The sequence below is a fragment of the Pinus tabuliformis genome, chromosome 5_1 (genome assembly GCF_031772625.1).
Source record: "Pinus tabuliformis cultivar Carrire ecotype Pingquan chromosome 5_1, CPIR1, whole genome shotgun sequence".
Taxonomy (NCBI): Eukaryota; Viridiplantae; Streptophyta; class Pinopsida; order Pinales; family Pinaceae; genus Pinus; species Pinus tabuliformis.
In genome coordinates, this window is record NC_142305.1 from 29391546 (window position 1) to 29408876 (window position 17331).

General features: G+C 39.4%; 1 pseudogene; it reads right to left on the reverse strand.

The window, feature by feature from the left end:
- The window catches only part of LOC149163350 (leucoanthocyanidin reductase-like), a 30977-nt pseudogene extending 26157 nt beyond the window's left edge, over nucleotides 1–4820 (reverse strand).
- Between the last annotated feature and the right edge of the window lie 12511 nt (nucleotides 4821–17331).

Below are 17331 nucleotides of genomic sequence, written 5' to 3' on the forward strand. Positions count from 1 at the left end.
GTGGTTATTATTATTACAAGAATTTGATATTACAATTGTAGATCAACTAGGTAAAGAAAATGCAGTTGCTAATTTCCTTTCTCGGATAAAAGTTGATGATAATACTCTAGTAGATGATTCCTTTCTCGATGAGTATTTATTTGCAGTATCTGCTCACTTACCTTGGTATGCAAACATTGCCAATTATCTGGTTGCAGGGAAGTTACCATCACACCTATCACATTGGGAGAAAAGAAAGATCATTCAACAAAGTGCTCGTATAGCTGGATAAGTGGGTGTCTTTTTCATACAGGGCTTGATCAGGAAATTCGAAGATGCATTAGAGAAGATGAGGTTTATGATATACTGAAGGCTTGTCATGATGGCCCTTGTGGAGGGCATTTTTCTAATAAGAGAACATCACATAAAATTATCAGAATGGGTTATTATTGGCCCTCACTTTTCAAGGATGCAAAGAAATATGTCAGGGCCTGTGATAGCTGTCAGAGAATGGGTCAACCTAATCATAGAGATGAAATGCCACTGAACCCCCAGGTAATACTTGAACCCTTTGAAAGATGGGCTCTAGACTTTATAGGACCCATCAATCCTCCATCCAGTCAAAGAGTTTACATATTAGTTTGTATAGATTATATGATTAAATGGGTGGAAGCTAAGGCACTTACTAGAGCTAATGAAGAATCTGTTTTAACCTTTTTATTTGAAGAAACCTTTGTTAGGTTTGGAGTGCCTAGAGAACTAGTCACAGATGGAGGACCTCATTTCAATTCTCATGCTTTTAAAGCTATGCTTCAAAAATATCATATTAATCATAAAATCACTACACCTTACCACCCCCAAGCTAATGGTCAGGTGGAAAGTACAAATAAAGTCATAGAGGCCATTTTAACAAAAACAGTGAAGGAGAATAGGAAGGATTGGTCTCAAAGGCTACCTAAAGCATTATGGGATTACAGAACTACCTGGAGGAACACTACAGGTTTTTCACCCTATGAATTGGTTTATGGTAAAAGTGTTGTTTTTCCTGTGGAGTTTGAAATTAAAACCTTAAGAACTACTTTAGTTGTTAACCGTGATTTGACTGATACACAGACAGCTAGGTTGCAGCAGCTTCAGGAATTGGATGAAAAGAGGTTGGATGCCATCCATCAAACAACTATGATTCAACAGCAAAGAACCAGGTGGCATGGTAAAACTATTAAGCATAAGCAGTTCCAAAATGGTAATTGGGCTCTATTGTATGATTCCTGGTTTGAAAATTTTCAAGGAAAAGTACGAACAAGGTGGCTGGGACCTTATGAGATAGATACTATTTTTCCCAATGGAACAGTAAGGCTCCTAACAATTGATGATTCTAGAACACCATTGTTAGTGAATTGGTATCGGCTTCGTCTGTACCAGCAACCTATTTCTAAGGAGGATTTTAAGGCCACTTTCATGGCAGATTCACATTATATCTTTTTGGGGGAGCCTGCTGCCCCTCATTGCATTTAATCTCTGCATTATATTTTTTTTTATTAGATTAGATTTCTTAACTAATAATCCCTGTCAATGGTTGCCATGTTACAACTTATTATTTTGTAGGTCTCAGATTGGGAGGCTGGCTGAAAAGAACAATTGTATTGCAAGCAGGATCAAGTTTCATTTTGGGAAACATTGTCATCTCACCTCAATTCACAACTCATTCCCCCACATTACCTCTCAGCAACATTTTCCTATTTTTCTTTATAGCAACATCTCTCTTTATTTTTCCGTTGCTGAAACACCAATTTTTCCCATTCTCCCCGTTGCTGAAACACCAACTTTTCCCATTTTCCCCGTTGCTGAAACACCAATTTTTCCATTGCTGAAACACCAACTTTTTCCATTTTTCCTAAAACACCAATTTTTTCCCATTTTTCCCGTAATTGAAACATCAATTCTTCTCAAAAGGATGAATACATATTACTTTCCATTGTGAGAACCATCTATTGATCCTTATAACTTTGTTCTTTCACTACCTCCTCCTATGTTTATAAAAGCCTTTCATATAAATACCCTCATATTTCAAAACCCTTTTCCATAACCATTGGTGATCTATTAGCAATGACATTATATTTTCAGAATATCAATCAAAGGTAAACATGAGGTATGCATTTGTTATGTGTAAATATTATTAAACTATAGTTAATGAGAAGATTGTGACATGATTACCACAATCTCCGTACGTTCAAACTCATCATTTTAGCCGCAGTTGGGGGGGAATACCAAAATTATGCAATCATTTCATGATATGCCAATCACTGTCGTTTTTTTACCATGATCATGTCTTGTCACCCCATCTCTGTCCTATTATGTCACAACTTCATTTGCAAAATTTACTCTGTTTCAGGTGCGGTAACTTTGCTTTGCACTGTGCGTTTTCAAGCTAGTAACTATGGGAGGTTCTACTATCTGAAACAAGGATAATTTTAGGGGCGAATGTTCGCCCTTTGGCGAAATTAAGGGGTTTTAAATTTTTAGTGGGCGAATATTTTGTATCATAGTACATTTTTACAAATCACCTCAAATAGCCCACCTTATTTTAAGGGAGAGGGTAAAAATGGTAAATTTAGCCCTTGAAATTAGGACTTACAACCTTCCATTCGCCCATTTTCAAGAATAGGTTTTATTTAAGTGAATCCATTCGCCCATTTTCGAGAATAGGTTTTATTTAAGTGAATCCTATGGGCCAAATACCATATTTATAAAAGAGGTATGGTAAATTAATAAAAATATAAATAAATGAGAGGTATGGTAAATAAATAAAACATTTTTTATATTTACTCCATAAGTCACCTTATATACATGTAAGGGTGTAAACAAATAAAAATATAAGTAAAGTGGAGGTATGGTAAATAAATAAAACGTCTTTTTATACTTACTCAAAAGGTATGGTAAATAAATAAAAATATAAATAAACTAGGCGTATCGTAAATAAATAAAACCTCTTTCTATATTTAGTCCATAACCCTCGTTCTATTTATGAAGGTTCAAGAAAGAGGTTTTATTTAAGTGAATCCTATGGGCCAAATACCATATTTGTAAAAGAGGTATGGTAAATTAATAAAAATATAAATAAACGAGAGGTATGGTAAACAAATAAAACATTTTTTTTATATTTACTCCATAAGTCACCTTATATTTACGAACACTCAAAAAATTGGTTATATTTAGGTGAAACCTATGGCCAAAATACTATGGGACAAATACCATGGACTAGATTGTTATTAATACCATGCAAAAAACCATTATTAACCCTAATATTGGAATTAATAAAAATAAAAATGGCACATGGTATTGACCCATGGTATTCACCAAAATGGCACATGGTATTGACCCATGGTATTCACCTGGAATGTAGCCTATTTAAATGGGGGAATTAAACCAGCATGTAGCCTATGCTAAGATTCACTAGGACTTTACAAAGTTTTATTATTTAGTGAAAGACTCGCCAAGATCTTACAAGATTTTATAATTGAGTAAAATATTCTAATAAAAATAAAAATGGTACATGGTATTGACCCATGGTATTCACCAAAATGGCACATGGTATTGACCCATGGTATTCACCAAAATGGCAATGTAGCCTATTTAAATGGGGGAATTAAACCAGCATGTAGCCTATGCTAAGATTCACTAAGACTTTACAAAGTTTTATTATTTAGTGAAAGACTCGCCAAGATCTTACAAGATTTTATAATTGAGTAAAATATTCGCCATGCCTGGTGAGGGATTCGCCAAAAAATTATATATACATATTATATTATTGATAAAATCGCCTTCCATTTTTCCTATATACCATGGAGATTCGCCCATTTATTATATTTATAAATTTAGGGGGGTTCTTAAAATTTTCCCTGATCTGAAATGAACCCAGCTCAACAGCTCTATTGGAATTACACCCAGAAGTATATCAGATTTTTCAGCAGGCAAGCTGGGTAGATTATTTTCGGAGGCTCCAGGGATTCGATCCTCAGCAAGTCCTTGAATTCGCACGTAATCTACAGGAAGGCTACTCTACTGTTCAAGGAGTCTGAATTCCAGTATCAGAGGATGATATAGCACAGGTTTCAGGTTTACCGGCCGATGGAATTTGATGGTTTAGTCGTAAACACATCATTTTGAACGCACATCAGGACTTTCTTCTACCTGGAGAGCAGGTCGAGCCTAAGGGCAGGGGTGTTGCACTTCATTCATTACCACCTCCATGGCCGACGGTTGCACAGTTTGTCAAGCACTACCTCACCTGTGAAGGACATTACCAGGTAGTTTATCAGCATGATTTTGTGTTGTTAAATCATTTGAGACATGGTTGACTGCTAAATATGCCATACTATCTACTTGGGTGTCTGAAGAATATGTCACATTATTGCATGAATGCGAAGTACCCACTCCTTTCCCTCACCCATCATTGTCTTGTCTAGCTTTTAATTCAGAGGGGTTTTTCCCAACAGAATCCCTTCCACTTAATAACCCACCCTAGAACCCAAAGAAGCTATTGAAATTCCTCATGCAGCAGCCGAAAATCTCCAAGAAACTGTTGAAATTCCTCAAACAGCAACCCAAACTCCCCAATTAGATGCTGAAAATCCTCAACAAACCCCTGGAATCCCTCAGCAAATTGAAAATCCTTCTTCACAACAACCAGGGAGCATCTTTGATTCCCCAGAAATTCCACCACCTGTAGCAGTCAATCCAATTGACCCCTCCACTGCATTGACCCCACCCCATAATTTAGCTGAATCATCCATTCCCACTGTCCATATCCCTAGTGATGATTCTGATGACAACCTTCCCATTGCTAAGCTAAAAAGAAAAAGGCAAGAAAAGGTTGTGCCCCTACCAAAAAGACGAACAAGGGCCTCAACCAAAGAAGCTATCACTCCTGATGACCCTCCTACCCTAAAGAAAACTACTCATAAAAGAAAAACCATTGTTCTTCCTGCCTTTTTACCTCGAAGACGAACGAGGACGTCTTCTGAAGCAGCAACTGAGACCACCACCCTAAATTCCCCACCTATTATCCTAAAACCCCATACCCCACCACAGTCCCAAGGCCCTGAATCTTTACCTACCTCACCCTCGGGTACTGAAATGAAAAATGCCCAGGATTTTGTGACATCATTCCTTTCAGAAAATGTAGCTGCCACACAAGAACCAGCTACCGATTCAGCAGCTGCCACACAAGAACTAGCTACTGATCCATCAAATTTAGATACCCAAGATGATGTACAACATGTAGCTTCCCCACAAGAACCAGCTACTGACTTAGTAGTTGCTACACAAGAACCACCTGTTGATGACCATAAAACAGATGACCAGGACGTAGCTGCTCCACAAGAACCAGCTACTGACTTAGCAGTTGCTACACAAGAACCACCTGTTGATGACCATAAAATAGATGACCAAGACGTAGCTGCTCCACAAGAACCAGCTACTGACTCAGCAGTTGCTACACAAGAACCACCTGCTGATGAAAAAAATATAGATAACCAGGATATTGCACAAACTGTAGCTGTTACACAAGAACCAACTACTCAGTCAGCAGCTGCCACACAAGAACCATCTGCTGATATGGAAAATTTGGATGCTCAGGATGATATAGCTGTTACAGAACCAGCTGATGATTCAGCAGATGTCACACAAAAACCACCTGCTGAGGCTGCAGATAATGAAGCTGCTACGGAACAACAGCCCTTCCATCCACTGGAATCAGCTACTGAGACTGTGACTGCTACACAAAGCCCAGTCACCTTGGCTTCCCTTCTACAGGAAAACGAGTTTCTAAAATCAGAGCTCGAGGTTTATAAGCAGGAATTAATAATGGCAAGGGAAGCCTATGAGAGAGAGCTTAATTTGTATACTTTAGCTCATGCAGCATCCGCAGCTGAGAAAAGTGTAGAGAAAGATCGATATAATGAATACATGTGCAGCCAATGTGGTAATATTTATCATCAAGCTGGTTATAAGATAGTTGAAGTTCCATTGCCTAGAGCCACTCCTGCATCTACTTCTGTTACAATTAAAAAGGAATGCCCTGCTGTTACACAAGAACCAGTAGGGCCTTCAAAGATTTTTGAAAAAGAGGTTAAACCACAAATATCTCGGCCTACTCTGGTTGTTAAAACTAAAAGTCCTGTACCAAGGCCTACAAAGACTGCGTTTACTCAGACTGAACCTCAGCGTTCAAAGACTGTCTTCACTCATACCACAAGCACTCAAGCACAAATGGATATATGGAAGAAGGAATATGTTATGTCACAAGAAAGGATCTTGCAGGAACACAAATTATCATGGCAAAATCATATATATGCAAATTGGGAAGTTTTGGAACAGTCTCGTGCACAGAACAAGGAAAATAAACAGTTAAAAACTAGATTGTCTCTCATGTTTGATCTGGTTCAAAGACTACTGGCCACGAGGAAACCATCCTTTAATTATTTTGTGTTTCTCACAGAATGCTTAGCATTCTTCCAAGTAAAGGCAATTAGAGATGGATGACCTCATGAGGTATCTACACCTCAACAGTTTGTCAAAACATTCACAGAGGCATCAATCAGTGAACAAAATTTACTCTGTGAACTATACCTCCATAATGAAGCCATGCCTGAGGATAGAAAGCTTAATCTGATCCCTCTGGTTGGGGACATTCAGATTAGAGCCTTTGTCTCTTTCCTGGCCAATTAGCTCACGTGGCAAAATGCCTTCCTTTCAGCAAAACACAATGAAGATAATCACCTTCTGTGGATTCAATCTAAGCCACAAAACGTTTTTGTTTTCGTCATTGAATATCATCGGTTTTTAAGGGAACCAGGAATGACCGAGCATATCAGAGAGTTATAGGCAGCAGTCTTAAAAGATTGCCAACATTATGTCAAAGCCAAGGGAGCTCTTGCCTTACAGGCAAACAACCTATTTTGGGAACAGTGCCCTAAGGAGAGAAAGGAATATCATCCCTTTAACCATCTTAATCTTCAAACAGAAATTTCATGGCTACCTAACTATGTCAAATGTATTCAACAGTGTGCCAAAAAATGGTTAGGATATCATTTTCACTTCCCTCTTCTATGGCTGCCAGCACAACAATATAAGGCTTACTTCAGGTTGACCAAAAAGGAGGAGCTCGCAGCATGGCAGAGATTACAGAATGTCCAGGGTTTCAGAGATTTGGTTGATAGCACCTTCTATACTTACTGTCTAAGTAATTTGCACTGTACATCCCAGTACTCGAACTCAGACTCAGAGTAAAAGTTGCATGAGGACATGCAACCCTTTCAGTTGGGGGGGATGTTAGGACCTCATATTGTCTCTTTTTGACCATACATTTTGCTATGATGTCATCCTTTTCAACCTATATTTAAAGTCCTTGTTATTGTTTTAACCCAGTTATTCCAAAGGTACACAATATTTCTTCTCATCACTATACGTTTAATTATTTTACATATAATTACGCTATCTTCATAGTTAATCATTGAATTGATAGTTGTTGAGCAGTTAAAGAACAATGTGCAGTCCACATTGCTAAAACTACCGGGAGATTGCAAGATTACTTCTACAGTTGCTGAAACAGTAGGAACGACGCACAAATATCGTGGCTAAAATAGTTGTGATTTGCATTCTATATTTGACATCAATAGAAGAAGATCATCGAAGGAGCTGCTACACTGGATGTAATGACCATGATCCGATGACAGCATTACTGTAACAACATTTTGTTAATGGGAAAACTGATTTCCCTATTTTTGTATATTGGGTTAAAATAGGACTTACAATCTAACCTATTGTAATAGATGTCTCCTCTTTAAAAAGAGGAGACATCTACATTAGAGAGGAAGAATAGACTGCGGGGAAAGGTCTAGTTGAAGGAACATAATTGGAATTCTTTTATAACATGACATATTGATGGATGAATAAAATCTTTTTTTGAACATTTTTTTCTAGTTCTTGTCTCCTGGGGAATCTTGTGGGAAGGACAGGGCCCACCTTCATCACAAGATTCACCCATTATATTTCTACAGTGTGTTAAGTGTGTCTTTTATCCATGCCTTGTTAACAATACTGTTTACTGAATATTGTTTTTGCATTATTGCTGAAACTCTATTTCCTTTCCAATTGATTGCTGCATTACTTAGTTTATCCACAGTTAATTCATGAGTGTTTCATTGGCAATTGAGTTTACAGAGTGAGTTGGCAAGCTTAGTAATCAGAAACAGGTGTTGAAGATTCCCGCTCTGGGAATAGGGTCTTATTCTCTGTTACACCATAGCTAGTGATTTCCTTTGCAGATTGATTCTTTTTCATTAGATTACTCCTTTAATGAAATTAAGCATTTTTTGGTAGCTGTCTGCAATAGATTGTTTTTGCTGTAACTTAGAGTGGAGCTTCAGTTTTCTTAAAGCAAGGTGTGACTAGTTTTTACTACAACTTTTATTTCTTTTAAGATTGAGTACATATAGTGCGTAGATGCCTTTGAAATAAACAAACTTCCCTGTGTTGACAATTTATGTAGCACTTGGTTGTTTGAATTAATAAGCAATTAAAGTGACCAGCAACCTACTTCTTATATCTAGGGATGCTCGAACGTACAAGCAGTGGATCAACTCTTACAGAACTGTGCAACCATGCTGGCCTACCTGAAAGAGAATCTCCATCAAGATCAAAATCACATGAAGCAATAGGAAGACCAACATTGTTCAGAGTGCAAATTTCAAGAAGTGGATCAGTTATTCTTTAGGGTACAACCATATAAGAAAACATCACTCAAAGACAAGGGTTTTAAGAAATTATCTCCAAAATTCTACGGACCGTATCAAATACTTTAGTGCATCGGAGAAGTAGCCTACAAGATAGCCTTGCCACCCACTACAAAAATCCATTCCATCTTCCATGTCTCATGCCATAAGAAAGTGGTTGGGAAACATTGCAGAATTCAAACCAGTCTACCGGAATTGGATGAAGAAGGTTCAATCTGGCTCCAACCTGAATAGGTTCTTAACACGCAAGAACGACACCTACGTGGCCGCACGATCAAGGAAGTCCTCGTCAAGTGGAAAGACACCTCTCCAGAAGATGCGACCTGGGAACTAGGCACTGTTCTTCAGTAGTTTTCGCAGCTTTAGCCTTGAGGACAACGCTATTTTTATGGGGGAGGGCATGTTAGGGTCCAACCCTAACCCCCTTATTTATGTAATAAGGTCGAGTCATAGTTATAGTTAGTTAAAGATTCATTAAAGCCCATATTAATAATTGTAAGTGGTTGACCTGCATTTAAAGAAGGGACCACAGTTAGTTGCAAATGGGCCCATGGTATTAGATAGATGGTATTAATAAGAACCATGGTACTGACCCATGGTATTTCATGTGAGAATCCTATATAAAGGATAGAGACTCCCCTTGAGGAGCGTCATGTCTTATTTTGTAATTGAGCCCAGCTTTATTAGAGTTTACCCCCTCGAAGAGGCATGTTAACATTGCTTTCCTTCCCGAATAATAAAACACATGTTGTTATTTCTTATTGTTCTGTGTTCTGGGTATATTTATTCACATATTTGGTATTCTGGTATCTTCTCGCAGGTCAAGAGCATAACAATTCTTTTGACATTGACACATAGTACACACTTGAGAGGGTTCAAGCGTAGGTTATATTGTCGACATCTTTGAAAGAACATGCTGAGATCCTCTAAATGGTTAGCACGTTTCTTGGAACACACTATAAGATCATCGAGATATGTGAGGATAAGATGAGCTAGATCATGAAAGATGTAGTTCATGGGCCGCTTGAAGGTGGCACTGGCATTTTTAAGACCAAAAGGTATAACTTGGTATGCGAATGTACCCCAAGGGGTTGTAAATGTTTTTTTCTACTGATCTGTATGGTGAACATGGATTTGGTTATACCCAAAGAACCCGTAAAGATAGGGCCTTGTGAGTGGCACAAGTGTCAATGACTTGGTCGATGAATGACATTAGGTAATTTTCTTTGGCACAAGCTTTGTTGAGATCTCTGAAATCGGTACAAATACAGATGGTGCCTAGTTTTTTCATGGCTAGTACAGGGTTAGAAACCCAAGACGTGTAAGTGATAGAATAGATGAACCTAACTTTGTTGAGTTTATATATTTCATGTTTGATTGCTTCAGCCTTAGAAGGATTTAATTAATGTTTTTTTTCCTGACGGGCTGGGTGTTAGGCCAAGTGTCAATATGATGTGCCACAATGGTGGGATTGATGCCTGGCATCTCAAAGTAATCCCACCCAAAAATATCCTCTATTCTTGGAACAACGGATGTGTATGCAGTTATTTCTTCTTAAAAGCATGCTAACCCAAGGAGATATCTTCTGTTGGAAACACTGAGAGGGAGGGTGAATCAGTATTTCTTTCCAACTGTTATTTTACCAGTTAAAACATTTATATTCAGAACAAAGGATGAACAACAAGAATAAATTCTTTTATAATATAATCTTTGCAATAAAATAGATACAAATATATATGATTCCAATCTATTGCCAAGAACCAACTTGGACTTTTGTGAGGCTCCAACCTCTAGAGCACCAACTCTATTTTTTCAAGGCACCAACCATGGACTTAGGAGCACCAACTCCCAGGACACCAATCCTTCCAGTTCTAAGGCACCAACCCTCTATTGTCAAGGAAACCAACCTTGGATATAGGAGCACCAACTCCAAGGACACCAATCCTTCCAATTTCTGAGGCACCAACCCCAAGGGCTCCGACCCAATCTTGTCAAGGCATGTTTGATGGTAATGTTCTGCTCCCAAAACTCTTCTTTACTGAATTTTGTCTGTTTGCAGCTTCACTGTAGTGTCCATGCTACAACATCAATGGCAACCAATCTTCATATGAAGAAGTCTTTACAACTTTTCATAATGTCCACATAGAGTGTGAAAAAGTTATCTCATGATGATATCAAATAGCCATCATGATCTATGGTAATGTCTCCACATAGATTTAGTGAGTCTACTATTAGCTACACTAAGATCTGCACAAGAACCAACTCTCTGTTTCAAGCCCCTATTCTCATCGTCATGGTGAATGCTTCCAGCGTGACTACTGCGCACCATTCTTGCTATTGAAATCTCTCACTTCCCAAAAATACATTCACATATTCTTCAATACTGGTGTTGGCTACTGTTCCCTTCAAGCGATATAAAATGACACTTTATTTATTATATCACAAAATTGTTCTTCAGTATGCATTATGCACTTGATTAATTCATCACAGTTCTAAGTCTTTCACAGGGTAGCACGATCAACAGAGTTGCTCGTCCTCGACTGCCTCCTGTCCTACTGGACCTTCAGCCTCTTTCCATCCTACTGGACCATCGGCTTCCTTCTTTCTTCTAGTTCGCCAACCACCACTCATAAAGGCAATTCTCTATTTTCTTATACTGATACGCCTGACCTTTGGCTTCCCTTTCATTTGCTTGAACTTCCGCTTCCTCTCTGCTCACTTGACCTTTTGGCTTCCCTCCTCCAGTTGCTTTAGCTTCCTCAACGCTCGTCCATCTATGCTCTCTTGATTCTTTAGCTTCCCGGTCCATGGCTTCCTCTGTCTATTCGAGTGTTCCAATACTCACAGTACACGTAAATTCAGAAGAGAGGCCGAATTACAAAGAAATGTTGCATATTAAAAAATATGAGAGAGTCCCTTTTTTCTTTAATATTTATACAATAGACTCAATCATTATTTATGTAGGATTTCATTGGAGAGGCTTGTACCAATAGGGAGCTCCCATATGCTACGTCACTATCTCAATCACAATCGGCGGTTCGGCAACGACAACCGTTATGATTTGCGTGACTTCCCTGATACCCAGACATGATATTACATAAAGGTATATTTTATGGATCTATTGGGTCTGCGTAGTATATCGCAATTAGCATTTTGACATAGTTACAGTTCTTCACGACTTGCGATATGTGACAGATGCGATATAACAATAAACAAAAGTTAATATACCTGTCGGGTCCGTATATATATATATATATATCGCAATCGCAGTTTATAGTGTACCATCCCTTTATAACTTGCGATGCATAAACTCCAATACGGCGGATGCGATATAGCATTAGGGCGTATTAAAATGGTGATGATGTAACCCGCTTGGACACAGTTCCTGAGGTTTAAATTTATCGGGTTCATTCTCCACCATAGATTTCATTTGTATTAGATCCGACGATCAACACTTAGTCCAATGAACACAATACATCGGAAGCTTGCTGCGCCGTAGATCTCTTCTCTCCAGATCTAACAGTCTTGACTTAGCCCGATCAACCCAAAATTGTTCGTTGATCCTTCGCCGTCGATCAACCCGAACTAGATCCAACGGCCTACGATGATTTCGAGTGGACTACTTACACAAGAGTTACCCACCCGAAATGAGTGGTTTTTCTCTCTCCTCTAGTTTCTACATGTCAACCATTGAATGGAATCAGGTGACTCCCTACTATTACCACTTACTGCTTATTCTCAATCCGATAAACCATTTCCACTTATAAACCTGCCTTTCTATTTGACTAATGCCCGAGCTATTTAGCACCCGATGACCGTAGATCTTCTACCATTGACGATTGTGATGGATCCTTTGATTTCCTCATCCGCTAATACTTAAATTAATCTTTGTCATTCATGTCTTTGACTTTACGCTGCGCGACTTAATCCTGGCCGCTCATTACAAACAATCTTGTCTGTTGATCTCCAAGATCCAATGGATACTGTGCGTTCAAACTTCATCTGTCTCCTCACTTTGACTTTGATTCATTTCTTCAGTGTTTTTCCTGTGGTTTTGGGTTTTCTTCAGGGTTTTGGACTTTTCACTTTTCTGCTGCTCAACTCTCTCTGAGCCTGCCTTATGCGAATTCATACATCGCTGATTCTCTTTGAGCTTCACTCTGATTCTTCAACCGGATTCAAAGACCCATTATGATTCCTCTGTCTCTTCTTCTCCTCTCTGTGTTTCTCCAAATTTTCCTGCACACAACAACTAATGACCTCTTTGCTTCCAATGACCTCTTCCTCTTACGCTTTGGCTTCATGATGGCTTCTGATAACCTGTTTCTGATGAACTCTTCCGATATGCTTCTCTTGATAGCTCCTGTGACTTCCGATATTCTCTTCTTTGTTATTCTACAATACTCCTCTGATGTGTTCCTCTTTTGATGGCGTCCCTAATGGCTTTTCTCCTTGGCTTCTTGCTCCTGTTTCTTCATGGACCTACTCTTCTTGGCTTCACATCATTGTTTACTCATCGAGAATATTGCCATATTGACATCAAATGAAAATCTAGGTCAACAATCTTCCCCTTTGTCATTGATGGCAATATTCTTCTTCTCTCCCCTTTCACATCAATGACAAGGGAGTGCACAAGGACTCCCCCTGTCAAACTGCTCCCAATGCCATAGTGCTCTTCTTTTTACTCAAGATAGAAGGATTGCTGCAACTAGCACATTATCCCCTCTTCATGTCTCAGAACTAATTTATCATGGCTTCAACAATGCTTATAGATTCTTCAATTCAATGCTTCTGCAATAATGATCAAGAATCACAGGCTCCCCCTGACTGTATGCATCATCTCTTTTGGCAGAGTCTTCCAATCAAATTCTAAGATTGTCGAACGTCAGGTCAAAAACATGTGTTGTTGGTTGGAGAGTTCAAGGGACTTTCGGGTTGTATTTGCTTCCTTCTCCATTCTTGTGTAACTTTATTCTTTTTCATGGTTCTAGCTTGTGTAAGAGCCCAAGTTAAGTTACAATCACGTGCCATATGACCAATTTTATGATAGTTGAAGAATTCTACATTATTTATGAATAAGAATTCATGATTTCTTCCTGCAAAATTGTTTCTTGGAGATTGTTTGGGACCATAATATCTATCTTGATGATATGGTTGGGGACCATAACATCTATCTTTATGACATGATTTACAATCTTTTTCCATGCGACCAAATTTTGTACAAGAATAACAATAACCAAGAAATAAACTTTGGTATCTAGGAGATGGAGATTTCCTTGAAGTCTTTCTGTCTTGAGATCCTTTGATGATAACCATTGCTTCTAGCATCCTTGACATTATCTAAATTTCTTCTTGGAGCAGGATTTCTTCCATTGTTGCCTTGATTTTTCTCCTTGTCTTTGCTAGAGCTGGGAGCATCACCATTTCTTTTTGGCTTCTTCACATCCCTTTTGTTTGAAGCTGTTACGTAGTAATTTGTCACTGTCTCCCTGTCAGTCTCCCTACTGTGTCATGAATTTAAAATAACCATGCTCATGCTCTCTGAACTGGCCAAATGACCCACTTTGCCAAAGTTTATTTCATCAGTGCGACTGTTATTAAAATAACCGCGCTGACTGGCGGCTGATAGTGTAACTGATGCGCTGCCAGCGCGGAAGCACACGGGTTTTCCGCGTTGGTCGAATTTCATGAGCCAGCGCATCCTATGAAAGTATTAAGCCGCGTTGACACAGCCTGCTCCGTTATTAAGATGCACTGTCAGCGCTACAGTTCAGTTATTCACCTGCGCTGATCCTGTTTGGGCGAGTTTGTTCTAACAGCCAGCCTTCCAGATGACTCCAGACCTGGTTGTTGGCCTTGTGAATGTCACCCTACCTTCTATGGCATGTCTGTTCGTCATTTGAGCCACCTTCCTTGGAGATAAGCCCATCCTCCCACCATTCATGGAGACTCCTTCTCCTATTTAAACCTCCACCATTGCCATGAGCAGCTAGTTTTGGATAGTGTGGAATTCATAGTGCTTAGAGTGCTGCTGCTAGTAGGTAGTTGGTGTGACAACTGTGGATTTGCTAGAGGAAGCTTAAGGAAGGTTGTGAGTATTGCTTGTGTGAGAGAGAGCTTTGTCTTGGGAGAATCTACCTTCAAGGGTGAATGCTTAAGAGACTTGCTGGCTGGACCCTCTAGAGAAGGACTCAGCGTCAGAACTTTGGTTGTACCTTTCTCTATTATTGATTAAATAATAGATGACTACTGTTATGGTTCCATTCTCATTTGTCTTTGCAATGGTTAATGTGAATTACATCCTTTCTGACTGATGTATAATTTCTTTTATTAGATTTCACGCTTGTGTTTGTCTTTCTCTTCGTGTATGCAGGTATCTATTCACGGAGATCGTGGAGGATCGTGACCGGCCAGAGCGAAGGAGCGAGAGCGGCATCTCTTCATCAAACAATAGCGTTGGAATCCAAGTAGGTGTTCATTGCCTCTCTTTTATTTGCAATTAGGAACTTGCACAATAGCATTGATTGATTGTTGCTAGACCCATTCTGGGCTAGTAGGGATCGCCTCTATCCGTAGAGGGGATTTACCTCTCCAACAATTTGGCGACTCCGCTGGGGAGCTGGCCTTTGTCTCTTTTTGTTCATTCTTGTGTTTGAGTTTGATTGTTACTCTCTTTTCAAAATTGGGGATTAGTTCTCTGCTTTTAGACTTCCTGGTTCAGTCTGGGAGGTGTATAAATTGTTTAAAGAGTTCTGGCCTTGGTTTGGGAGTTTTTGGCTTGATTCTGCCTCTTTTTTAGCCTCAACGCGGTTTATATCAAAACAGTCGCGCTGACAGCGCATAGCTGTCTCTTTGATCCCGTTGTCATCGTGATTTTACGCAAAAAAGTCGCGACGGTTCTGAAATCGAACCAGCGCGCTTAAGTCGTGTTCTTCCGCACTGACAGCGCTTTGTTGCTACGCGTGACCTCTTGTCAGCGCATTGTTGCTGAGTGTTACCCGCGCTGATCCTGTAAAATTGAATTTGTTTCAATTTTGCCTCCTGAGCCTGTTGGTTTGACTATCTCCTGCTCTTTCTACTTGGTTTATGATTTGATCTTTATTGTTTGAATTGTGAAACACTTGCTTGCGAAGTCTTGTCGGACGAATCTTGTTTTGTGTCCTGTGACCTAGTGCCATCATCCCGTTTTCACTGGATTGACCTTGTTTTATCACTCGTTCACAAAGATTCGTTGCTGCTTGCCTTTGCTTTTGCGGAAACCTTCCTCTTTTTTCTTTCTTTGCTTGGTTGTTTGAGGTGATTGTCGTTGGACCAGTCCTCGGATTGTTTCACTACCCAGACACAGATCACAGTTGCTTGGGTTCAATCGGCTCTTTTCACGCTTGTTGTGTTTGTCATTGAGTGATTTTATTTCTCTTTACTCGGTGTTGCTGTCTCTCAAAATTCATCTTAAGTGCACAGTGCCATTGAAAAAGAAATCAAACTAATGTCTTTTGCATTCAATAGTTAATGAAAAGAAGAGCATTTCATTGATTTGTGTTCTCAAAAGAAAAATTTCATTTCTTTGTCATTAGCTGCATTAGATTGTTTGATTGATTGAGTTCATTTTGTTTGATTGGAAACTCTTAACCCTCTCATAGTTAGAATTCATCAAACGAAATGGTATTCTTTGGCATGTAGTTTGCATCTAGGTAATTGTGAGAGATCACACGATAAGGCCTGAAACCGAAACTTAATTCAAGATCAACCATAAAATAAACTGAATAAACCTAAAAACGCATTGGAACTTAATGCAAACATCTAGAGGTCTAGGTTAGAGACGTGTTCCGGCGTCTTTAAACATAGTCACTATTGTTTCACATTACGGTTGGGAGATTCCTCCTTCTGTGACTCGATAGTGGTCTAACACGGACTATGCTCCCACGTACCGTCGCGTATATAGGGAGACCCCACTAGGCTTTTATCCTTGATCCATAGGAAGCCGAGTCTACCGCCCTGCGAACCGTAACGCACCGAACACAGCATTCGAGAAGATTGACTGTAGTACGGAAAGTCCTTGGTTCTCATACGATTGCCAAGGTGTATAAGCAGTTTTACGGATTGCTTGGTAAACCCTTTGCCTAGAATCTCCAGAGCAGTCACTTTTGATCCTTTTCAGACTCCCTAAAAGAAAAGGTGCCAGTGAGCGTCTTGTCACTTAGTGCTCATTAAACATTCGAAGGAGACTAGAGTCATCTTTTCGTCCTTTTCTCGACTCTTGAAACATGAAAAGGCCAAGTTTAGTTCCTGTGTCTTAAAAATTTATTCGGCCACGATAACATTACCTGGTTAGTTCTTGTGTGCGTTAGCTTGAGTAGGGTCTTTATCGTTAGTTTCCTTTAGGTTTTTGTGTGGGGTTTGTCATCCTGGCTGACCCGTCAACTCCCGGTCCAAGTGATCAAGGTTCTCCATCTTCTGTTGCTCCTGAGGTACCAGTTGTAAGCGATACTCTTCCGGTTATCCCGAGTATCCAGCCTATCAACGTACGTGCCCCGGGCGACGAGGATTATGAAGAAGA